Source organism: Enhydra lutris, unplaced genomic scaffold, assembly GCF_002288905.1.
Source record: "Enhydra lutris kenyoni isolate GAN:26980312 unplaced genomic scaffold, ASM228890v2 scaffoldscaffold24, whole genome shotgun sequence".
In the NCBI taxonomy this organism is placed as follows: Eukaryota; Metazoa; Chordata; class Mammalia; order Carnivora; family Mustelidae; genus Enhydra; species Enhydra lutris.
The window spans coordinates 12,743,587-12,769,453 of NW_019154108.1; the positions used below are offsets into that span (position 1 = coordinate 12,743,587).

General features: G+C 42.0%; 1 protein-coding gene across 1 annotated transcript in view; it reads right to left on the reverse strand.

Annotated features, from left to right (window-relative positions):
• LOC111150840 (lysophosphatidylglycerol acyltransferase 1) overlaps positions 1-25,015 on the reverse strand; it is a 122,969-nt gene extending 97,954 nt beyond the window's left edge. Inside the window, exon 1 of the mRNA XM_022508468.1 lies at positions 24,903-25,015. The gene's annotated coding sequence lies outside the window, so the exon portion shown is untranslated. The remainder of the gene's footprint in view (positions 1-24,902) is intronic.
• Between the last annotated feature and the right edge of the window lie 852 nt (positions 25,016-25,867).

The window sequence follows — 25,867 nt, forward strand, 5'->3', positions numbered from 1 at the left end:
TAATAAACCTGCAGGAACTTCTTTTTATATCTGTAAAGTACATAAATGTTTTCTTTGCAAAGTAATAATTAGAATATCCTAATATTACTAAATTATACCCGATAGGAGCCTAATTATTTTACTCTGCAATATTTAGCAATTTTAGCTTAAATTCATTTCATTACAAAAGCACTAAAAATGAGGTTAATGAAATAATTCTGAAAATCTTCCAAAGGTGACCAGGATGAGTTTAGGCAATTTGGGGGGCCAACTGCGTGTGTGGCCGAGGCAGGCATGTTTCTCTCTGTTAAAGGTAGCGATAAATTCTGCCCCCATTCCTGAAAATAACTGATTCAGTCAGAAAAGCTAAAACACTGTCCCAACATCTAGCAGCTCCAAGAATGCAAATTTAGGGATTCCGTAGCACCCACCCACTAGCAACCCACTCTCGGGCTCTCCTTGAGCCTTGTCAACCACCCAGAACTGCTTCAATTATGGCAATTAATCTCCAATATTCTGGCCTCTGATCATGACTATCTGTCCTTCCAGCTCTGTCCATTCTTCCCAAGTTGGAACGCCCCACCCCACCTTTGTCCCCTGTGCGCTCTCTCCCTGGGTATCTCTTACCTCATTTATCATTCACACTGGTACCTTCAACTTGCCTTTCCCATAGTCTTTTTATTACACCAGCCCACAAAGCCAGGGATGGGCCATGAAAATCCATTTTTTTGTCCAACCCAGATTGACGATATTGGACTCAGTGGAAAAAAGTCACAACGCCCAGTACAGAAGAGTGGCATGCTTGGAAATCCTTTTGTATATCCCTGATCTGCTTCCAGCCCATCTGTTTCACTTCAAATACAATACCCTCCTCACCTTAAACTCCTGATCTGCGTTCTCTTCCCTCGGGCCCAGCAGAAGGGACTGTCTCCTGCCTGACTCTTTGCCCCCCCAGCTGGAAACCTGTCTGCAGCCATTTTCAAGTGCTTTTGACCTGGAGAAGTTTTAATTCACATTTCTTAGGCACATTAAGGGAAAGAGTTACTAGGAATTTCCTCATTTTGTGTGACTATGTTTAAGACATTAAACTTCTAAGTAGTGACGAGCCCTATGAGCAATTGTTCTTACTGAGAGGAAAGGGAAAAGAAACAACAATAGACCTGAGGTTCTTTATAAGTAAGTGGATATAAATACACAGGTATAAATATATAGATATATATGCACATATAGATGTAAAACAGCTTTATTGATATGCAATTCTGATACCACATAATTCACCCATTTAAAGTGTTGAACTGTTTTCAGTACATTCATGGACTTGGGCTGCTATCACCAAAATCGGTTTTAAAACATTTTAAAACATTTTAAAACTCCCCAACAAGAAACCCTATATCCACTAGCAGTCATTCCATCATTTCTCCCCAAACTCCTCAGCCCTCGGAAACTGCTCTTCTTTTTTCTGTCTCTATGGATTGACCCATTCTAGACATTTTATATAAATGGAGTCAACACACTATGGCCTTTTGTGTTTGGATTTTATCACTTAGCATAATGTTTTCAAGGTTCATCCATGTTGTGGAATGGATTGGAACTGCATTTGTTTCTATTGTCCAATACTAGTCTATGGTCTCGGTACAACACATTTTATCTACCGATTCATTAGCTGGCTGATGTTGGGGTTGCTTCCGCTTTGGGGCTATTACGAATAATGCTGCTAAGGACCATTCCTGTGCAATCTGTTTTCAGTTCTCTTGGTCATAGTCCTAGGAGTGGAATTGCTGGGTCATAAGGTAACTCTACATTTAACCTTTTGAGGAACTACCAAGCCATTTTTCAAAATGGCTACACCATTTCCCATTCCAATAAGGGGTCCAATTTCTCTATATTCTCATCAACACTTGCTATTCTCCCTCTTTTTGCTTACAGGCATCCTAATGGGTGTGAAATGATATCTCATTGTGGTTTTGATTTACATTTTCCTGATATTTAATGATCCTATCTTGGGGTGCCCGGGTGGTTCAGTCAGTTAAGCGTCCAACTTTTGATTCAGCTCAGGTCAAGATCTCAGGGTCGTGAGATCAAGCCCTGCTTCAGGTTCCATGCTGGGTATGTATGAGCTGCTTAAGATTCTCTTTCCCTCTCCTCAGCCCCTCCCCCCTACTCATGTGCTCTCCCTCTCTCTCTCCCTCTTTTAAAAAAAAGATGATATTGACTATCTTTCCATATGCTTATTGGCCATTTGTATTTTTTCTCTGGAAAAGTATTCAGACACTTTATCCTTTTTACTTTGGGTTGTCTTTTTAGTGTTGGGTTATAAAAGGGCTTTACATAGCCTAAATAAAAGGACCTTACCAGATAGATGAATTGCAATTATTCTCTACCATTCTGTGGGTTTTCTTTTCTCTTCTTGATGGTACAGCAACAAAAATTTCTAATTTCTCTTTTAAGATGTTATTTATTTATTTGACAGACAGATCACAAGCAGGCAGAGAGGCGGGGGGAGCAGGCTCCCTGCTGAGCAGAGAGCCCGATGTGGGGCTTGATCCCAGGACCCTGAGATCATGACCTGAGCCGAAGGCAGGGGCTTAACCCACTGAGCCACCCAGGAGTCCCCCAAAATATCTAATGTTGATGATATCTAATTTAACTATTTGTTGTTGTTGTTGATGCTTGTGCTTTTGGTGTCATATCTAAGAAACCGTGGCTTAATCCAAGATCTCAAAGATTTACACCTATGTTTTCTTCTAAGAATTTAAGTTTTACAGTTTGAGCTGATTTTTGTATGAGGTGTGAGGTGGGGATCCACCTTCATTCTTTTGAATGTAGCTATCCAGTTGCCCCAGACTATTTTTCCTCCATTGGAGGAGGCTGGTGCCCTTTTCAGAATCGATTGACCATAAATGTGAGGGTGTATTTCCGGGCCTTCAATTACATCTATTGATCTATATGTCTTAACTTATGCTAGTACCATCTTGTCTTGATAACTATAGCTTTGTAGTAAGTTTTGAAATAAGGAAGTGTGACTCTCCCATCTTCACTCTTCTATTTCAAGATTGTTTTAGTTATTTTGGGTCCCTCGAATAGTTCCATATGAATTTTAGGATCAGCTTGTTGCTTTCTAAAAACAAAACAAAACAAAACAAAACCAACTGGGATTTAGATAAGGATTGTGTTGCATCCACAGTGTCCTGGGGAGTGTCGGTATTTGAAGTCTTTTTATTTGTTTAGATCTTTAATCACTTTCAATAATATTTTGTAGTTTTCAGAGTATAGGTTTTATGCTTTTTATCAAATGTATTCCTGAGCATTTTATCCTTCTTGATGCTTTTGTAAATAGAGCTGATTTCCTAATTTCATTTTCAGATTTTTTTATTGCAAGTGTATGGACAACATTTTTTATATACTAACTTTGTTTCCTATGACCTTGATGAACTCATTTATTAGCTGTAATACTTTCTTTGTGAGGATTCAGGATTTTCAGTGTATAAGATCATGTCACCCGTCACCTGAAGGTTCTTAAGGACTACAACGACTGCGCAGTGGTAGGACTAAACTGGGGGTGGTTCTTCAATCCCTTCAAATTAGTGATGTGTTTTTTGCTGAGAATGTTTCATTTTTCTAGTTAGAAAAGATAAGTCTCTCAACAACAAAATTCACTACTAATTCTTTACACATTGCATTTCAACTAATGCAACTGAAAAACACAGTTTTGGTTTTTTTTTTTTTTTAACCACAAGGGTTGCACTTATCAGCCTATAAAAACACATGAGATCATGCCGGCAAAAAACTGTCAGTATTTATCTTTTTCATTCAGAAGGCAGCATGATTTAGTGGAGAGACCTCCTCGGCCTCTGGAATTAGAAGACCAGTTGTTAGCCCACATCTTAGCAATGATATTACAGGGTTAACGTTCAAGATTCGGGGAGGGTCCAACGACTTCTCCAGGCTTCCTTCTGTAGGCTGGCTGTTCCCTCAGCTGAGGATGGAGTCTCAGGAGGGTAGCAGTGCCCTGGACCAGAGGAGACAGCACTAGCCAAGCCCTTTCCTTGGGAAATGCCTACTTCTTTTCAGTCCAGGCTTTTCCTTGGTGTCATCTATAATTCTTTTCCTGGTTTAACACTACTATGACATTTCACTTCACTGAGGAAACCCTCTCACGCTTAGAGTGGTTCTATTGTTGGTGAACATATATCCAGACCTTATCTGGCCTGGTGCCTGATCTGCAAAATGCATGGGAAAATCAGTAATGATCTAGAAGAACAAACCGGCTGTGGCCTTATCTCAATCACAGGGCCACGGTTTCATCACGGGGATGGAGAACTGGCAGGGGAAATTCCAGACCTTATCATAATGCTCATTGCCGTAGCTGCCTCATTGCTTCCTTCCTTAATATGCAATTAAGGACTGACTTTGTAAGAGACAAACACCATGTCAGTTTTATGATAGCCAAAGCCTATAATCTGAACATGTGTTTTCCCAGCTGGGCTCGAGAACCTGGTGGCAAGAGTGTGGCCCTCAAGTCAGTTTGTCCTTCGATTCAAATCCTGGCTCCATCTCGTCACAGCATGAGACCTTGACCATTTACCTACTCTTTCTAAACTTTTACACTCTCTGTAAAAAGAGCACATAGTAGTTCATAGAAATGATGGTGAGAATTGAAGAAAATATATATAGTCCTTACCATATGATAAGCACATGCTATGCTTTAGCTGTTAGGAGGAGGGAGAGGAATATTCTTCGTCAAGGCATTGGGCTGATGAAGCTAAGAAAATTCTTTTAAGCCCACTCTAGCGGTTTTCAGATGTTAGTATACATAGCAATCACCAAGAATAATTTTTTTTAATGAAAATTCCCAGACTCTACCCCCAGACTTTCTGCTTCAGTAGTCAGTGGCAGGGCCCAGGAGTCGGCCTCTTCAGCAACATCTATACAGCAGCATCCTGACGCAGGTGATCCGCAGGCACTTTTGAAAATTACCTTTCATTTTGCAGGCACCTGGATGGCTGAGTCGGCTCAGAGGCTGCCTTCAGCTCAGGTCATGATCTCGAGGTCGTGGGATCAAGTCCCAAGTGGGGCTCCCTGCTCGGAGGGGACTCTGCTTCTCCTTTTCCCTCTGCCCCTCCCTCTGCTCATGTTCTCTCTCTCTCTCAAATAAATAAAATCTTAAAATTAATAAAAAATAAAATTACCTTTCATTTTGATATAATTTCAAATTTACAGAAAAGCTGCAAAAATAGCAGAAAGAACTCACGCTTTACAAAGATTCATCAATTTTTATGTTGCTACATTTACTATATCGCTCTCTCTTTTCTCTATCTGTCTCTAGAAAATTTTTTTCTAAATCATTTGAGAGTAGGTTGTACATCATACCTCTTTACTCCTTAAAACTTCAGTGTGTATTTCCTAAAAATAAGAATATTCTCTTTACAGGGACACCTGGGTGTCTTGGTGGATTAAGTGTCTGCCTTCGGCTCACGTCATGATCCCAGGGTCCTGGATCTGGTCCCCAATCAGGCTCCTTGCTCAGCAGGGAGGCTGCTTCTCCCTCTGCCTGTTCCTCCCCCTGCTTGTGTGCTCTCTCTCTCCCTGAAAATAAGCCAATAAAATCCTTAAAAAATAAAAAGAATATTCTCTTTACATAAGCACTGGTCAGTTATCAAATTCTGGAAACTCAACATTGATAGGATACTTTTATCTAACAAACAGTCCATATTCCAATTTCATCACTTGCCCCAATATGCCTTTTCTCATAACTTTTTCTCCCCATACAGGATCCAATCCAGGGACCAGTACATACTGCATTATGAGTGACATGTCTTTTGTCTCCTGCAATCCGGAACAGTGCCCGAGCCTATCTTTACTTTATGACATTGACTTTTTTTTTTTTTTTTTTTTTAAAGAACACAAGCCAATTATTTAACAGAACATCCCTTATTGTGGCTTTGGCTGATGTTTTCTGGTGATTAGATTTGGGTTATCTATTTTTGGCTAGAATCCTACATAAGTGAGGTGTCCTTTTCAGATCATCTCCTCCGGAGATGACACATGATACCTGCTTGCTTTTTATTGGCGAGACAGACCTCACTTTGAGAAATACTTGAGCAACCACCGTCCTTTCCAAGAGGCCTCAGAACCTGAAGTGCTCAGACAAGGACTCAGGATGGATACTATTCTGAATTTTCTGATTGTGGATTTGTTACGGGACTCCTCTGTCCATTGCCTTGGTAGCTCAAAAGGTCACATATTCAACACACTGCTATTACCTTCAAAACCACAACATATCTTTATGTTGAAGTTATACAATTCCCTACCTCTACTCCCCATGCTTTGATTTTTTTTTTTTTTTTAAGTAAGCTCTATGCCCAACATGGGGCTTGAACTCATGAACCTGAGATCAAGAGCCACAGAGTCCCGTACTCTGCTAACTAAGCTAGCCAGGTACCCCCCCTCCACTCCCACCTATTTTTATTCATAGTAACTCTGAATCATGACTTCTATTCTGTGGTTAATGCAGATGATCTATATGATGTAACATGTGACATAACTAGATGCACCCATGCTCTTGGTGGTAGTTTGAGGCTAGTGGAGAAAACTTACTTTCTGGCATCACACATTTTACAATGACCTATCAGCTTCCTCTTTGGTGGTGTGCTTGGAAGTGCTCACTTATTCTTCCACTACTTCTAAAACATGAGGCATAAACTGTAACTGCTCTTTTATTACTGATGTTTTCATAGAAAATCTCTGGCCTGTTCTCTCAGTGTCCCTACTTCATGTTGACAATGTAATTCTCATGGCATTCGTTCATTCATTCATTCCTCCATTCATTTTACCAGTAGTTTGAAGACTAAGAAAGAAGATGATGTTAGTCTTTAAAAGGCTGGCATATCTTGGGACGCTGGTGACATAGTCGGTTAAGCATCGTAGCCTTGGTTTCAGCTCAGGTCCTGATGTCAGCCCCACATCCGGCACTGCACTCAGCAAGGAGTCTCTTTGAGTTTCTCTTTCTCTCTCTCTCTCTCTCTCTCTCTCTCTCTCTCTCCCTCTGCCCTCCCCCCACATTCTCTCTCTTTCCTCTAAAATAAATAAGCAAATCTTTAAAAAATAAATAAGTAGGGTACCTGGGTGGCTCAGTGGGTTAAACCTCTGCCTTCAGCTCAGATCATGGTCTCAGGGTCCTGGGATCGAGCCTGTCAGGCTTTCTGCTTGGCGGGGAGCCCGCTTCCCCTTCTCCCTCTGCCTGGTGCTCTGCCTACTTGTGATCTCTCTCTCTGTCAAATAAATAAATAAATAAATAAATAAAATCTTTAAAAGAAATAAGGAAATAAAATAAATTTTAAAAATTTTAAAAATAGGGACGCCTGGGTGGCTCAGTTGGTTAAGCAACTGCCTTCGGCTCAGGTCATGATCCCAGTGTCCTGGGATCGAGTCCCACATCGGGCTCCTTGCTCGGCAGGGGGCCTGCTTCTCCCTCTGCCTCTGCCTGCCATTCTGTCTGCCTGTGCTTGCTCTCTCTCCCTCTCTCTCTCTCTGACAAATAAATAAATAAAATCTTTAAAAAAAATTTTTTTTTAAATAAAAAATAAAAAGCCAGCATTTCTTGAGACCAGCCGCATGTCAGCCACCATGTAACACCTCACAACAACCGGAGAGGAATGTTTCTACAGACGAGGAAACAGAATTACATAACTCACTTGACAGCAAACTACTAACAAGCAGTGGAACAAGGATTTAATCTTGGGTCTAAATGAACACTTAAATCTACTGTTCACAGGTAATGCCAATAAATTGCAATGGTAAAGACAGAGTGAGAGACCTCAATTCACAAATTTCTGAATGCCAGAATTAGGCATGCTTCTCAACATTGAAAGGGCAGCTTCAGGTCAAATGAGAGCAGCACCTTCCAAAATGTCCAGGAAACCTGAGGGACTTTTACCCTTCAGGGCCCTTCAGGAGAAAACCGGAAGTATCGTAACAGATTCTTCAGAAAATGTTGAAAATAAAGTTGAAGTCCCTGTGTTCTTGCCTGCCTCTCACCTACCCTCCTTCTTCCTCTCCGTAGATTACTATTACTGCGTTTTTATACTTTGCATAAATAATGTCATTACAAATATAAATCAATATAATTGAATACAAAAATACTACGTTATATGTAAATATGTACAACTTGGTGCTGCCACCAAACATGTTTTCAAGACCTAGCATTTCTAGCAAAAGTTGGTCTAATACACAATGTCTAAATACACATTTTTAAAAAAGATTTTATTTATTTATTTGACGGAGATCACAAGCAGGCAGAGAGAGGAGAAGGGAAGCAGGCTCCCTGCTGAGCAGAGAGCCCAATGCGGGACTCGATCCCAGGACCCTGGGATCATGACCTGAGCCGAAGGCAGAGGCTTTAACCAACTGAGCCACCCAGGGGCCCTAAATACACATTTTTAATGCATTCATGTTAATGACCATGTGCCATGAATTCCTGCAATTTATATGTGTTCTCCTCATGAAAAATATTTGGTTTATAAGGGGTTCTCAGGGATGTTAGGATTGATTGGAAAATGCCTTTAATGTTGGAGAGTAGCATTATGAATAAAGCCCCCAAAGAGAAAGAGGAGAAAAGATGCGCGGAGCTGGCATTTAGCATTAGAAAGACCCTTTCCAAAAAAAAAAAAAAAAAGAAAGACCCTTTCCCTTGAGCCTGAAGGTCTCAAAAAGACATTATTCATTTCAATAACTCTGCATTAAGAAAAAAGAGGTAAGTGTCAAAATAGATGCTATACTAAAAACTAATTAACGTTTTATGTATTCTCAGATGTGCAAGTTGTCCTTATTTATTTACTTAATAAACAAGCTTAATTTTAAAAAATATTTTATTTATTTATTTGACAGAGAGGGAGAGAGAGAGATCACAAGTAGGCAGAGAGGCAGGCAGAGAGGGAGAAGCAAGCTCCCTGCTCAGCCGAGAGCTCGACGTGGGGCTGGATCCCAGGACCCTGAGATCATGACCTGAGCTGAAGGCAGAGGCCTAACCCACTGAGCCACCCAGGCGCCCAAACAAGCTCAATTTTTTCGAGCTGGTTTAGGTTTACAAAGTTGAGCAGGAAGTACAGAGAGTTTCTGTATCACCCCTCCACTCACACATATACCTCCTCCTACAGTATCAATATCATACACCAAGGTGGTACCTTTGTTTTCTTATATATAGATGAAATTATGTTGACACACCATTGTCCTCCAAAGTCCATAGTTGACACTGGGATTCACTCTTGGTGTTGTATCTTCAGTGGGTTTTGGTAAATGTATAATGGCATGTATCCACCCTTGTAGGATCACACAACAGAGTTTCACTTGGGCATAAAAATCCTCTGTGCTCTCCCTATTCATTCCTCCCTCTTCCCAACTTCTGGCAACACTAATCTTTTTATTATCGACATAGTTTAACTGGAATTACACAGTATATATGTAGCCTTTTCAGATTGGCTTCTTTCACTTAGTCACACATGTTTAAGTTTCCTCCATGGGGGAAAACTCTGATAGTTCATTTCTTTTTAGTGCTAAGTAATATTCCAGAATTGTCTAAATGTACCACAGTTTATTGATTCACCTACTGAAGGACATCTCAGTTGCTTCCAAGTTAGGACAATTCTGAATAAAATTTCTGTAAATATCCATGTATAGGGTTTCATGTGTCTCCGGGAGTGCAACCCTTTTCAGTAAATACCAAGGATCATGATTTCTGGATTGTACGGTGAGAATGTGTTTAGTTTTAAGAATGTCAAACTGTCTTTCAAAGCAGCTGTGCCATTTTACATTCTTACCAGCCCTGAATGAGAATTCCCGTTTATCCACATCCTCACCAGCATTTGGTGCTGTCAGTGTTTTGGACTGTGGTCCCTCTAATAGTTATTAGTGGCATTTCATTGTTGTTTTAATATGCAAATCCCCAATGCACATGAGCGTTATTATCTTTTCATATGCTTACTTACCATTTGCATATCTACTTCGGTGAGGTATCTGTTCCCATCTTTTGCCCAATTTTTCATTGGATTGTTTGCTTTTTTTTTTGCTGAGTTTTAAAGTTCTTTGTATATTTTGGATAGCATTCCTTTATCAGACGTGTTGTTTGCAAATATTATCTCCCCCTCTGGCTTGTTCTTCTCTTTCTCTTTACATTGGCATTCACAGAGCAGAAGTTTTTTGGTTTTAATGAAGCCCAGCTTATCACTTATTTCTTCCATGGATGGTGCCTTTTGCATTGTGTCTACGAAGTCATCATCCAACCCAAGGTCATCCAGATTTTCTCCCACGATATCTTCTAGAAATTTTATAGTTTTGTGTTTTACATTGAGGTCTTTGATCTATTTTGATTAATTTTTGTGAAGGTTGTAAGGTCTATGTCTAGATTCATTTTTCTCTACATAGATGTCCTGTTGTTCTAGCACCACTTATGGAAGAATCTATCTTTGTTCTATTGTACCGTCTTTACTCCTTCATCAAAGATCAATTGATGATATTTATGTGAGTCTATGTCTGCACTGTCTATTCTGTTTCATTGATCTATCTAACTTTTTTTTTTTAAACCGATGCTGCACTGTCTTGATTACTGTAAAATAAGTCTTGAAGTTGTGTAGTGTCAGTACTTTGACTTTATTCTTTTTCTTCAACATTGGGTTGATTATTCTGGGTCTTTTGTCTCTCTATATAACTATAGATTCAGATTGTTGCTATCTACAAGATAACTTGCTGAGATTTTGACTGGCATTTTTTTCTTGTCTAATTGCATTATCTTGGACTTCCTCTCTACTAAGTCCCTTACCATCACCTAGTCAGTTTCCATCTTCCAAAATGTTGTTGACATCTCTCATTTGCTGTGGTCTCCATACTTGTTCTCTTTTTCCTTGTGGATTTGTATCTTTTTTAAAAAGATGTTTATTTTATTTATCGTTAAGTAAACTGTATCCCCACTGTGAGGCTAAAACTCACAACCCCATGATCAAGAATCTCATTGCTCTACTGACTGAGCCAGCCAGATGCTCCAATTTTTTAATTTTTAAATTTTTTTGGAGAGAGAGAGAGTGAACCATGGCGGGGGGGCGCGGGTGCAGAAGGAGAGATAGAGAGAGGTAGTTTCTACACCCTGCAGGGAGCATGAGGCAGGGCTCGATCTCACGACTCTGAGATCATGATCTGAGCTGAAATCAAGAGTTGGGCGCTTAACCAACTGAGTCACCCAGGCACCCTTGTATCTTTTTTAAAATCCCCCCCCCTTTATCACTTTAGTGAGATTCTGGAAAGAGAACAGAAATAAATGAATGTGATTACTTCATTAGGTTACCCAGAGTGTATTTATTTTTCACAAATTATCACTTTAAAAATTATGCCTAAGGGACCAAAAAAGCTGCAAGTTGCAGGGCTTCTTTCAACTTTTAAGTAGGTCTGATACCTATGATCTTTATAAACTCTTCCCAGAGATAGAATCCCAAATGAATAATAGGTCTGACACTATATTGACCTTCTCACATTTTTATGTACAAAAACATAAGTTAATGGGTAATTACGTGCTTTACAAATGGATTTACAATGGGAAATAGTTAACTCTCCAAGGATATCTAAAGGAAAATTTTATGGGCAAAAACTCAATTCATAGCTAATGGGAACATAATCATTATATATAATATAGTGTACTTACACCTTTCTGCTAGCCAAGTCACTAAGCATATTCTTTAATTTGGAAGCTGGAGTTTAGTGAGTGGCAGCAACATTTTAATCAGTGGAAAATGCAAAGAGGAGGACACACAGAAAGAAAATAGGCCGTATGAAGGACTGGACGACAAAGTAGAATGGCAGCCACAGGTGAGAGAAGGCCATTGAGTACCTGGTGAAAGGTACCACTAAGGTAATGTGAAAATAATGTTGGGTTCTCACTCACTGTAATGGACATAGTGATGGAGGGATTAAGGAAAGGGAAGGGGGAGGGTGGACCAAACAACTGCTGTGGACATGAGTCCAGCGTCCTGTTACAGTCAAGGGCATGACTGTGATGGAACAAAGAGTTTCCAAGTTACAAGACATGCTGGATTTGAATAATTGGTTGTAGATCAAGAATGTCCTACATTAAAATAATAATGGCAAAGACAGCCAACCTAGAGAATTTAAGGGGAAAAAAAAAATGAGAGTAGATTTGATGAGGATCAGAAGGAAGGAATTCTTCCAAGTAGATTTCAGAATTTCAAAAGCACTGATATTCCAAAAAGGGGTTGCAGGTTGGCAGAGGGGGATGAAATGTGCCATCCTTAACAAGGAAATAGCGTAAATGATGACATCAGGGACAAACCAAGCAAAAACATAATGATAAGGGCCTCATAAAACAATATAATAACTAATGTTTACTCAGCATTTACTATATGACAAGCACAATGCTAAATATCATACCATTAACACATTTCCTCTTCAGAGTTCCCTGTGAAGTAGAAACTATTTCCTGATTGATAGATGAGGAAACCAAGGTTCCATGACTTTAAATGATTTGCTCAAGCCCACACGAACTCTAGTCTGTCTGATTCCAGAGTTGGAGCATGGATTTATAATTCCTAGTCTCAGTAGTAATTACTATTTCCTAAATATCATTTATGTGTCAGGCATGTTGTATACTTATCTTTATTTCTCACTACAGCCCTGAAGTAGATTTAAATAATACCTAGGTATTAATAAGGTATCATGCCTTATTAAATATTAATAGTAGCCTTGAAACAATCCTGTGAGGTAGTTATACAGATATTTATAGGATATTACTTTATCAATTATTAATAGTATTTTGATGGAGATTAACATTCAAACGTATGAACAGTTGATATTGAATTCCCTCAAAAGCAAACCACCTTTAGCATCTGTTTCATCTCCCCTGCCTCCTCCTACTCCTCTTCTCCTCCTCTCCTTCTCCTCCTTCTCCCCTCCTCCTTCCCCACCTCGCCGGTTCCTAGCAAATCACAGCGCACTCCTACACCCAGTTCTAGCTGCTGCTTCTCATACTCAGATCTGGAGCCCATCCTAACTGAGGCAGGGAGTTTGTCTTAGTCTATGTCAGCTGCTATAACAGAGGACCAAAGACAAGACGGCTTATAAACAGCGGAAACTTGTTTCTCACAATTCTAGAGGCTGGGAAGTCCAAGATCAAGGTGCTGGCAGAGTCAGTGTCTGGTGAGAGCCTGCTTCCTGGTTCATAGACAAGCCATCTTCTCACTGTGTTCTCACCGTGATGATGGAAGGGCTAGGTTGCTCTCTGAGGTCTCCTTTGTAAGAGCGCTAATCCCATTCTTGAGGACTCCACTAACCTCCCAAAGGTTCCATTTCCCAATATCATCACATTAGGGACTAGGATGAATTTGAGGGGTGGTGGGTAGAGGAACACACAAACATTCAGTCTATAGCAGATTTCAGAATTTGTAGGATGAGTCTGTCCCCATAACCTCATCTCATGGAGCTGAGAAGTAAATCCGCCCTCTAGGACCCAGAGTCTGGCTCCCTAGTCATGGCTGCTGGGTGCCTGTGTGACCTGCCCATTGCCCTATTTCTTTGGTTTCTGGGAAGACCCCAGACTCAGTGTACCCGAGGAATGCACGGAGGGTGATTGGGCTGATCTGTGCGGCATACCTCTCTTAGTGCTTGGCCCTCACCACCCTTAGTCCTGAATCTTGACACAGATCCTGCCCCTGACCTCAGTGCTAAGACTGCAAATCAAAGGTCAGCCCCCAGCTGGAACTACGCATTTCATGGTCAGGGTCATGGTTCTCCAGACTTTGAGCTTTTGCGGCAATCTCAATTTCCTCTCACTGTGCTCCCTGCCCGCCCCCAACCTACCTCCCAGTGCCAAGTTTTCTGAAATTGTGATTAAAGTACCAGGCTTTGTGGGCCTTGTGCCTACTCTGCCCAGTTGGCCTCCATCCAAGCAGTGTGCTGCAGCAATGGAAGACCTGAGGTAGATTTCCCATAAAGCTTGTTCAAGTGCTTACACTTTAGGGTGTCTGTTAGCACTAGGTGGTACAGAGCATCCTAGGTGGAGAGAGAAAGCCAGGTTGTTGTCAAAAAGAATTTTATGCTGGTAAATTGCCTACAGTGATCTCAAAAGAAAGGAATCTCTAAGACACAAGTATTTGGTTGTAATTTCCTTTCCTCATTCTAAATAATACTCGCTTCTGTATCTTATTTTTACATTTGTATTATTTTTCTAGAAGAGTGGCCACCAAATTTTATAAGCTTCAGGCCCACAAAACCTGGATCTGCCCTTGGGAAGACCCATACCCAAACCTCATCTCCAGAGACTGTGATTTCATTGATCTGGGGCAGTAGATCTCAGCTGAGGTAAAATTTTTCTGCCCAGTGGATATCTAGCAATATCTAGAGACATTTTCAGTCATCACAACTGAGAATGGGGAGAGGTTTGCTCTTGGCATTAATGGGTAAATGCCAGATTGCTGTAAAACAGCCTACAAAACACAGGACAGCCCCACAACAAAGAATTATCTGACCAAAAATGTCAATGGTGTTGCAAGTGCGAAGCCCTGATCTAGGATGAGTCTCTGAGCATCAGCATTTTTCAAAATCTTCGCAATTAATATGAGTATACAAACTGGGTTGACAACAACAGTTCCAGAGAAAATAATAGCTAAACTTTACTACTGAGTACTTGCTGTGTGCCAGTCATTGTTCTAAATGAATGAACTCCTTCAGTTTCTGAGTAAGCCCTATTAGTATTGTTATTGTTATTGTTCCCATTTTACAGATGAGGAAACTGAGGAACAAATATTAAGAAACATATCCTGAGATTCAACCCCACACAGTTGGGCTCCAAAGACTGGGCAGTTATTCCCATTTTATAGATGAGGAAACTGAGGAGCAAATATTAAGAAACATACCCTGAGACTCAACCCCACACAGTTGGGCTCCAAAGACTGGGCAGTTAACTACCATTGCATACCTGAACCTCCTGGACTTACTGGCTTCATTCAGCTAGAGCTCTCTATGAGAGAAGGGAGTGAGGGTCCCTGTGGCATAGTTGCAATCCTGCCTACTCCCAACACTTAGAAATGAAAATGAGAAAATATCTTAAAGTAGATACAGCTGAGGGCGGTGGCAGAGATGTACTACAGAACCATTTTGGAGTATGTGTCAAAGGACACTAGTTGGGTATTTGTTCCAGTTTCTCAGATATGTATATATCTAGTTCAATTTGATGAATTTTCCTAAAATGAAAGTTTAATCTAGATAGGGTAGACCCCTGTTCGGGTAAGAAAAAAAACATGCCCATCAGACTGTATGTAAGTAATAGTAATTGTTGCTCCCTTCACTGTCTCTCTTGCACGGTAAGAGTAATGGGCTATGTGGCAACGTAGCTTTCACAGATGGCCATATTTAATTGAAAGCCATGCCCAGCAGCTGCTGGAAATGCTGACTATCAGACTGGGAAAAGTACTGCCAAATGGGAGGAATGCAGACAAGGTCTGTGGCAAAATGATAGAAATATATAAAGTGAAATGACTCTCTCTTTATTCACTGTAACAAAATGCTCAAGCAGAAAAGGAAAGTACCAGCACACTTCGTTTTGTATTTTAATTCCATAACACCGAGATGATGAAGGTAGTTCCTGCCTTCAGGGCAGGGGATGTGGTGGGGATAAGGTCAAGATGCAAATATTTCTAAAATAAAACAGGCCACGGAAAGAGGTCTATCCCGTGCTTGGAAAAGAACCCCAAGCCCCACATGAGAACCATGCCATGGCCAACTCCTTGGCCTCAGCCCAACAAGACCCTGAGCAGAGAATTGAGTTCTGCCATGCTTGGATTTCTGATTTTTGGAAACTGTGAGATAATAAATTTGCATCATTTTCAACTGCTAAGTTTGGGATGATTTTTTACACAACACCAGGAAACAAATACACGGGATTACAATGGTTGATTTTTTTTTTTTTCTTTTTTGATAGAGGGAGAGAGATCACAAGTAGGCAGAGCAGTAGGCAGAGAGAGAGGGGGAAGCAGGCTCCCTGCTGAGCAAAGAGCCCAATATGGGGCTCGATCCCAGGACCCTGAGATCATGACCTGGGCTGAAGGCAGAGGCTTAACCCACTGAGCCACCCAGACGCCCCCAATGGTTGATTTTTGAATGCCAAACCAAACTTACATTCCTGGGATAAACCCTATTTGGTCATGATGTATTATACTTTTATAGTGTTAGATTTGATTTGCTAAAATTTTTGTCAGAATTGCTTAAATATGTTCATAAGGGACATGGCTTAAAGTAAAAGAAGAAATCTGAAGGAGAAAGAAATGGAAGATGAGAAAGGAAGACATGATAGATGAAAGAACAATTTAAGTAGAGGTGGGGAAATAATCAGAATAAGTTTGGAAAACAATCCAATGGGTTTTTTGGTTTGGGTTTGGGTTTTTTCTTTTTTAAGATTTGATTTATTTATTTGATAGACAGAGATCACAAGTAGAGAGAGGCAGGCGGGGTTGGGGTGCGGGGAGAAGTAGGCTCCCCGCTGAGTAAAGAGCCTGATGTGGAGCTCGATCTCAGGACCCTGGGATCAGGCTCTCTGCTCAGCAGCGAGTCTGCTTCCCTTCCTCTCTCTCTGCCTTCCTCTCTGCCTACTTGTGATCTCTGTCTGTCAAATAAATAATAAATGGAATCTTTAAAAAAAAGAGAGAGAGAGAGAGAGAGGGAATGTGTGTGCATGTGCATGTGTGAGCAGGGAAAGAAGAAAAAGGGGAGGGAGACGGAGGGGAAAGAGTCTTGAGCAGACTCCTCACTGAGCACGCAGCATGACATGGGGTTTGATCTCACAACCCTGAGATCAGGACCTGAGCGGAAACCGAGAGTGGGCACTTAACCAACTGAGCCACCCAGGCGCCCCAACAATCCAGCATTTAATTTGGCTGGATAATTAGAGATAGGAAGTCAAGTGATGGAGAACGCAGCTGCAAAACTCGGGAGCAGAATGCATGCTTAATTTGGGAGATGAAGTCAAGAGTCACTGAAGTCACTGAGGGCCATAACGGGATGAGTGAGGCATAGCAGTGTGCAGTTCATAGCGCACCACGCAGAACCCGAAGGACCGTAGGGAAGCCCTTGCAATTGTCTGGTTAGAGGTCACCAGAGCCTAAACCTGGGCATGGTGGCAGGGAGGAGGGAAAGCAAGAGACAGAGGAAGAGATCAAGCCTGTAGCATTCAGCCTAGATGTTGGATTGGCTCCACTCCCTCTTTGGACACCTGAAGAACATCAGCAGGCCGAGTCATCTAGTCCAATCATCTAGTGATTGGGACCAAGCACTGAAGGCAAACCTGAAAATTACTGATCACCTGCAGGCTGGGGTCCCTATGTTCCCACTGGACCCTGGCCTGGCTGGTTGACCCCAGACCAGACAGTTGTAAACGGTGGCCCAGGAGGCCCAACCCAGAAGAACGCCAAGAAACTGGTTTGAGCCTGCTGTCTATTCTGGGATGGTAGGTGGTTCAGCTTAATAAATGAAAATGGGAGAGGGGACAGGGGGCTCAGGGAGCAGAACTGTGTTCACTCAGTAGGGGCTTGAAGCATCTCCCTTGGGTTGGTAGTCCCCACGCAAGGTCAGAAGCAGAGGCCAACAGAAAGGACTTTCCTGGATCTCAGCCAGCTGTTTCAGGTCATTATAATTCAGTGGCTCTTAGCATGGCGGGGGCCTAACAAATAGGATTATTGCGTAAGACCAATCTCTGTGTTTTACAGTTTAGGAAAATGAGGTCCTACCTGCAGAAGGGTTAGAGTGCTTTGCTTTATTTAATTTTGCCTACCTGAAGTAATGTTTTTAAACCTTGACACAGAGAGTTGTATGTTGGAGTATACAGATTCATGCAAAGCCCTGGGACCGAATCCATTTTTCAGCTTCTAAGCAGGTTTTTGCCTTCCCTGTGATAGAGAATTTAAAGGGCGTAATGGCAGAATTATGGAGTGGACAAGGGGACATGTTGCTGATTGGAGGGTAAATCCAGGGAAAAGCTGTTTCCTTCAGCCTGGAGGCATCTTAAACAGGAGGATAAATCTCAAAACTAAGAGCGATATCCATTGATTTGCCGGAGAGTGGAGCCACATACACTTTCTCCATCTGCTCTGATCCTAGGAAGGCAGCTATGTTCACTAGCCCTGACACAACCTGGCTTCATAGAAACCCAAACAACTGAAAATGGAAGGCGCTGCCTCAGCAAAGTGTCATCTAGACAGAATTCTCAGGTGACCTAGACCAAACTGGGATTGTCGGGACCTGACCAGGGATGGCTGGGGCAGGTAAGCCAGTCCATGGGGCAGTAAGCCAATGTATCCGCAAGACCTCTGGGGGCAGTGCTCCCCAGGGCTGTCAGGGGCTTCCTAACCTTAGACCACTGAACATTGGAGCTGGAAGTGATTGGTCATTGGGACTGTAACTCTGGAAGTGCTGGGGAAGGAGACAATTGTGGGTATCTTATCTCCTCTCATCTGCTCTCCTCTCCTTCCCAACAGCTGGCAACGTGCAAGTCCATCACTTTTGCTCTTCTAAAGCAAGGGTGGGGGGCTTGCACAGACTCAGAGACCAACTGCCTTAGGAAGCTTTCCTTTTCCCCCATCAGATGGGATCCCTCCACCTCCTGAGTACTCGTCCCAATGCATCAGTACCTTCATTACAGCAACATGGCGTCACACCACACTTTGCATGACGGTGTTATTCCCCCTCATCATGGACACTGCGGTGCACCACCCAGATCCCCACCATCAGAGCCAGGGCATAAATCCTCCCAGCTTCTGGGGATGTTGCCTGCTGCAAGCTCATCGCTGAGTCCCTCCCCAGGAAATTCCCTCCTGCAAAGGGAATCCTCTCATCTAAGCTCACTCTCCCTCCCAGGGAGGAAACCCGCACCCAACGACATCGTACAAAGACACATCTCCCTTGTCTTAATTCTGGACCTCTCTGAAGGGCCATCTCCGCTTCAGAGCTCCTGTGGGACCATATTCCAGTTCAGCTCCCCCTTTTGCCAAATCCTACACAGGTGTTGTTCTTGAGGACACTCCCTGATAAACTTCCGGCTCCCAGATCTCCATCTCTGACCCAGGAAACCCAACCGACAATACCCCCTTGAGACCGGAAGCTTACTGAGGACGAGCTGTCAAATTCTTTGTATCCCCCTTCTTCTTCCATCCTGCTCCATCTCCCTGGTACTCAGCACAGCGCTGAACAGACTTCGGATGGATGGGACACGGATGATGACTTGTACAAAAATTGGACAAGGACCATCTTTTTCCCTTCTCCCTTTGGATCCAAAGTAAACACTGAATATCTTCTTGTCTCTAATATGCAAAATATTCATAGAATTGACAAAGAATACAAAATGTATGCAATCTAAGAATTCCTTCTGTAAAGTGTTTCCCGAGGAAATTCACATTTTAAAACCCAGAGAATGTTTGTTTATTTTTAAAATGAAGGAAGTGTAGCCCAGGCTCATTTTAATCTTTCTGCTTTAGGTGACCAGGCCTCAGGGGCAATCCGGAGAGGCACCGTATAAGTCTACTTGGTTTCTGGCACCCTGGCGAAATTCTCACTGCTGATGAAAAAAGTCAACAACCTATTCCAGTGACTCTGCAGACATTTTAGAAAGATCTAAAACCTTCCCTTGTTTAGTTCAATGATAATTTTGGCTAAGTGCTTATTAGTGGCAATGCTTATAGCCTAATTGGGGCTGTATTTCTGCTCTAATGGGTCCCAGTCAACGTTCCCATCAAGAGGTTGTAAGGCAGATCCTCTGGTGGGTTGGCATTTTACTCTTCTAACAGCCATCTGTTCTGTTTGATTAGCTTTGTGGTCCTCCTTGCTGTGGCTGCCCTTCCTAACCCCTGGGGGGAAGCCAGAGGACACTTGTTTGAACTGGCTTCTAGATTACACAGATCCAGGAGGTTAAAGTTTACAGTCGGACTACATGTTAACATTGATTTTTATATCCCCAACCATCTAGTGGCAGGGCTGGCTCGAAAACGTTTGAATGAATGAATGAACAGACCAAATGATGACTATCATTTCTTGGATCTTGAAACCCCAAAGATGAGTTAATCTGACAAGCATGATGCCTTTCGTCCTTCTTTACAATTTGAGATCCTTATTTCTTCATCCAGAGTACCATGACCTTCATAGATTTTCTCTCCTGTACTTTTTCCTTTTCAAAGGCAAACAGCAACATCAGGCTTCCCAGAGGCAGAGGATTCTTACCCTCAATCACTCTATTATGTTGGAGCCCCACCTTGGCACTCCCTGAAGCTCACACCTAGCTCTCCCATTCCCAGGAGGGCCCTACCCCTACCTCTGGGGTCCAGTTCCATCAAAAACATCCCAGGAAAGGCTGATACCTTCATCCCCAGTCCCAGCACTCTAAGCCAGGTTCAGCGGACAAAGGCCCCTCCGTTCTTCCTTTCCTAACTAGACTTTCTAGGCTGGCAACTCCCACCCCTCATCCCAGTCCTAGTGGAATTCATTCTGTTCTGTTCTGTTCATATATTCATCAGACGGGACTCCTGTTTTGTGTGTCGCGGAGACTTTTATTTTTTGGTCTTTGAAGTGGCTTTGCATAGCTCTATTCTGCTTAACTGATTTTAATGTAATTTCTTTTATTTCAAATCCATGAGGCCCTCCTCATGGCTCATGTCACAGTTAACTTGTCTCCTCTGGGGCCCCCAAAACAGCATGTGAGGGTGGCATTCTTTTTGAGGGCTCACTACTGTTGACTGCTCGTGGGTACAGCCTAGGCTACAAGGTCCGCACCCTAGTGAGCCCTTTCTTCTTTTTTCTGATTTTTCCCCCCAGCTTTATTAAGATGTAATTGAAACACAACATTGTGTTAAGTCTAAGGTGCATCATGCGATGATTTGATCCATATACATATTGTGGGATGATCACCACAAGATTAGTTAGCACATCTATTGCCTCACATCATTACTGTTTTGCTGTTGTGACTGTGGTAAGAACATTGCAGATTTTGTCTCCGAGCAACTTTCAAATATAAAATACAGTTTTATTAACCATAGTCACCACTTCTTCGTTTTAGAGCTGTTGAGTTTGTACTCTGACCAATGTCTACTCACCTTCCTTGCTCCCCAGACCCTATACTCTCTGTTTCTGTGAGTCTGGCTTTTTTAGGTTCTAATACAAGTGGGAACATGCAAGATTTGTCTTTCTCTGACCAAATTATTTCACTTAGCATAACACCCTCTAGGTTCATCCGTGTTGCTACAAATGGCAAGATTTCCTTCTTTTTTATGACTGAGTAGTATTTCATTATATACATATATGATATATATATATATACATAAGAATAATTAGACACACACACACACACACACACACAATATCTTCTTTATCCATTCATCCATAGATGGATACTTAAAATGTTGTTTTCATATCCCAGCTATTGTAAATGAAGCTACAACGAACAGGAGAAAACAGATATCTCTCTAAGATAGTGATATCATCTCCATTGGATATATATCCAGAGATGGGATTACTGGATGATATGGTAGTTCTATTTGTAATTTCTTGAGGATCCTTCATAATGTTTTCCATAGTGGCTGCACCAAATTACGTTCCCACCAACAGTGCTTGAAGGTTCCCTTTTCTCCACAACCTCACCAGTATGTGCTATCCTAGTGAGCCAATTTGAAACCTTCTCTGCCCTTCCCTCTCTCCCCAGTTACCCGCTCATTCAACAATCAGGAATGGAGAGCCCACTAAGGTTCAGGTTCAGAACTATCTTCTTGGGATACAGGATACATACATTTTAGTGGACCCTACTTTCAAGAACCCATAGTGAGGGAGTGTGGAAGTATGACGTGGTCAGGGTGATGGAATTACCCATTTAAGAGGATGGACAAGGAGCCCCAAACTAAGGACGAGGAAAATGACTTTGGGAGATTTCCTAAGGGAGGAGATTCCCCTTCTTTCATCTTAAAGGATTAGTCAGCAGTAGCTTGATGAAGATGAGTGGATGCGAATATTCATTTATGATTCATCCAACAAGTATATTTGGAGACATGCCACATGCCAGGCAAAGTTCTAGGTGCTGGGGAGACAGCAATGAACAAAATAGAAAGTTCATACTCTTGGGAAGAAACAGACTATAATCAAATAAGTAAAATATATACTATGTCATAAGGTGTTAAGAGTTATATAGAGAAAAATAAATTGCATGTAAGGGGTGACTTTTATTTTTTTTTAAGATTTTATTATTTATTTGACAAAGAGAGAGTGAGATAGTGGGGGAAGGGGTAGAGGAAGAGAGAGAGAAACTCAAGGAGACTCCTCCATGAGTGCAGAGAGCACAAGCAGGGGGAGGGGCAGAAGGAGAGGGAGAAGCAGACTCCCCACTGAGCAGGGAGCCCCATGTGGGGCTCCATCCCAGGACCCTGGGGTCATGACTTGAGCCAAAAGCAGCCACTTAACCGACTGAGCCACTCAGGCACCCTAAACGGGTGACTTTGAAAAATGGTAGTTTTAAATAGGGTAGCTAGGGAGTGCTACTCTGTTTTTACCAATCCCTTTCATCTTCATTGTGGTTTTAACTATTTCAAAGCGCTCTTACATCTATTAGCTGATTCAAATCTTAAAATAATCCCACGAAGAGGTGGGCAAAATTAGTCTCCTGGTCTCTGTTGCTCCCTGTGATAGTTTGCTAGGGCTGCCATAAAAAGCACCACTTAATGGCTTAAACAATAGAAATGTATTGTCTCATAGTTCTGGGGGCTAGAAATTCAAGATCACAGCATCGGCTGGGCTGGCTCCTCCCGAGGGCTCTGATGGAAGCTGTTCTTGGCCTCTCTCCTTGGCTCGTAGATGGCTGCCTTCTCACATCTCAGCCTCGCCATCCCTCTATCTGAGTCTGTCTCTGTGTCCAGATTTCTTGTTTTTGTGATGACCCCAGTCATACTGGCGGGGGGGGGGGGGCACCCTTATATCCTCATTTTAACTTGATTACCTCTTTAAAGACCCTGTCTCCAAATAAGGCTACATTCTGAAGTACTGGGGGTTAAGGTCCAACATATGAATTGTGGTGACAGAGGGAGGTGAAGGACACGGGTCTACCCACAACACCCCCGAAATTACTGAACTTCGCATACCACCACCAAGATACATGGAAGCTGATGCTGACCAGCTCGAAGGCTAAAGGTACAAGATGACCTGCGCCATCCATGATCACTCGCAATTCATAAGCCTAATTGCCTCGGATCATCTGTCCAGGACTGAAGGCACATTACATGAAAGGTTCTACTTGACTCACTTGAAAAGCCAAAAAAAAATTTTTTTAAAGGACCTGACCAATCTAGGTTGAACTAGATTTTGATTCCAGGATTAGTCACCTCTTTAACTCTGAGAAATCCTGAAAAATCCAGACTAAGCAAGGCCTGGGCAAGCTGCTAAAGCTAAGAAACCAGGCAGAAATAACAAGGGAGTAGGATAGATTAAGAGGTAATGTGAACCCAAGAAGGAATGAGAATAGTGAGAAAAGGGGAAATAGAGGGGTCGGGGAGCTGCAAACCCTCCGGTCACCTCAGAAATTACACCTCCTCACTAAAGATTAGGTAACATGTGGAAAAGTATTCTGAAAGGTTGAAAGTGCTACAATTATGAAATATTCTTTTCTGAGGTAGAAAAACAATGCATTGTCTCCTCTGGAGACCGGTCCTGCCAGGTTTTCTGGCAGACTACTTCTAATTTTTCCTTCATTTAATTTTTAGTCACAAATAAAATAGCATAACTCTGTGAGTTGCCAACATCCATTTTCATGGCTTTGAGGAGGTTGCTCTTTTTAATTAACTAATGTGAAAATTTCCAAATCATATTGACCTCCAAGCTAACTCAACTAGCCGTGTCAGGTTGAAATGCTCTGCTTTCTCCTGAGGTCCTGGCATAACTCTTATCTTAGAAGGCAAGAAGATTGGAATAAATGTCCCTGCCTCTCATATCTCACTCCTGCCTTGGTCTAAGTCTCCTGCGAATAGCAATTCATTTGTGTTCTAGAACCTTCCACCCAGTGGTTCTCAAAAGCTACTCAAGGCACACCTGATGGGCCTCAAACTGACCCAAGAAATTTAGTTTTCTCTTTAGTCCTTTGGGACAAACTATTTACAAATCCATATGCTCACTTTTATGGACCTCTAAGACCTATTTACTAATAGCATGCTAAGGGAATTATAAAAGGTTAATCTAATTTGGAATTCATAAACCAGAATCAATGAGCTACAAGATTTTATTGAGGATTCTAATTTAATATTCCTCCAAGAAGTCTGGCTTCCAGGGAAAGTTCTGGTGGAACCTCGCCCACATTCTCTGGATGACATTCTCCGGATGGCGCTTTGTCATTCCTCTGTGTCGCCATGTGTGAGTCAATGTCTTTAAGTGTGGCCATTCTGACTTTTAATTATAATTTGCTGTTAACTTAGCTTCATCACTATCAAGTTAGTTGTGATTTGTTTGGTTAAAATAACCAGTGTTGCATATTTGCTCCAACTGTATTTTTTGACTTTTAATTCTCCAGTAATTACACATAAAGACAATTATGCATTGCAATTTGAATATGAATCCTTTATGTCCCAACTGGTAAAGCACATGTACACTTAATCTCCTAAAATATACTTTGCAATGGCCCCTCAATAATATTCTTGAATTATTTTTCCATTAGTACATGGGAAAGGAAAGGGTTGTTGGGCTATGGACTATTTTGCCCAGCATAAAGTGAACTTGAGGAAAAAGAAAAGGTTGAAAACCACCGCCTTAGACTCTAGGAATAAACAACTACATTTACTGCACATTTTGCAAATAGCTTGTAAATGGCATATGCAAATTCATTTCCCTCGGTAAATGCCTGAAAAATAAATATCCACACTTACCTTTCTCCAAACTCTACTCAGCCGCACGCTCACTGTGGTTGTAGCAGGAAGTAATGCAGCTGTATTGACCAGGCAGCAGAGTGGTGACTGGGAGTGGGACGGGGCAAACTTCAGAGCAAAGGTTTCAGGGTAACTATAAACTGTAAATATGATTGGCAGAGTCACAAACAATGCTGAGCTCTGCATGTACAGCCACAGTTCAAAGAAGTTAAGTTTCTGTTCAGGGTTGTGGTAACTGCTGGTTGCACATCAGTAAATGCCAGTGTCCGTGAAGGTCCAAAGCGACCTGAGGAGGCAGACTTACGTTAGGGTTCCTTTGGGCATCCAAGTATTCAGGAATCCTCCAGAGTCGGCCCTGGGCTGACTTGAGGCACCATCGTGGTTTCCAATATTTACCCCCCTGTGGATCCCACTGAATTTTATTTGTATCTGTTACAGTGTTGTGTTGTGCTTTGTAGTGGTTTAGAAAGATCTAACATCCTCACAGACTTTGTTTCTTTAGGGCAGGACCAGGTTTTACCCATCTTTAGGAGGCAGCTTGGCAGAGGGCCAGCCACAGAACCAGAGGACTGGGAAACCTGGAGTGAATCTTGGCTCCACCAGTGATTGACGAAATAAATGATTTTTGGACAAGTAGTGGTACGCAAAGATACTGTTAGTTTACATTATGACTTAATCCAGAGACTAAAGTAGTTTCTGATTACTTCCCTATCTTTTCTCATAACTAGATAGATGGATGGGCAATGGCCAGATAAAGATCCCTATCTCCACATCAGGCTCTCTGCTCAGCGGGGAGCCTGCTTCCCCCTCTCTCTCTGCCTGCCTCTCTGCCTGTTTGTGATCTCTCTCTTTCTCTCTCTGTCAAATAAATAAATAAAATCTTTAAAAAAAAAAAAATGGGGCACCTGGGTGGCTCAGTGGGTTAAGCCTCTGCCTTCGGCTCAGGTCATGGTCTCAGGGTCCTG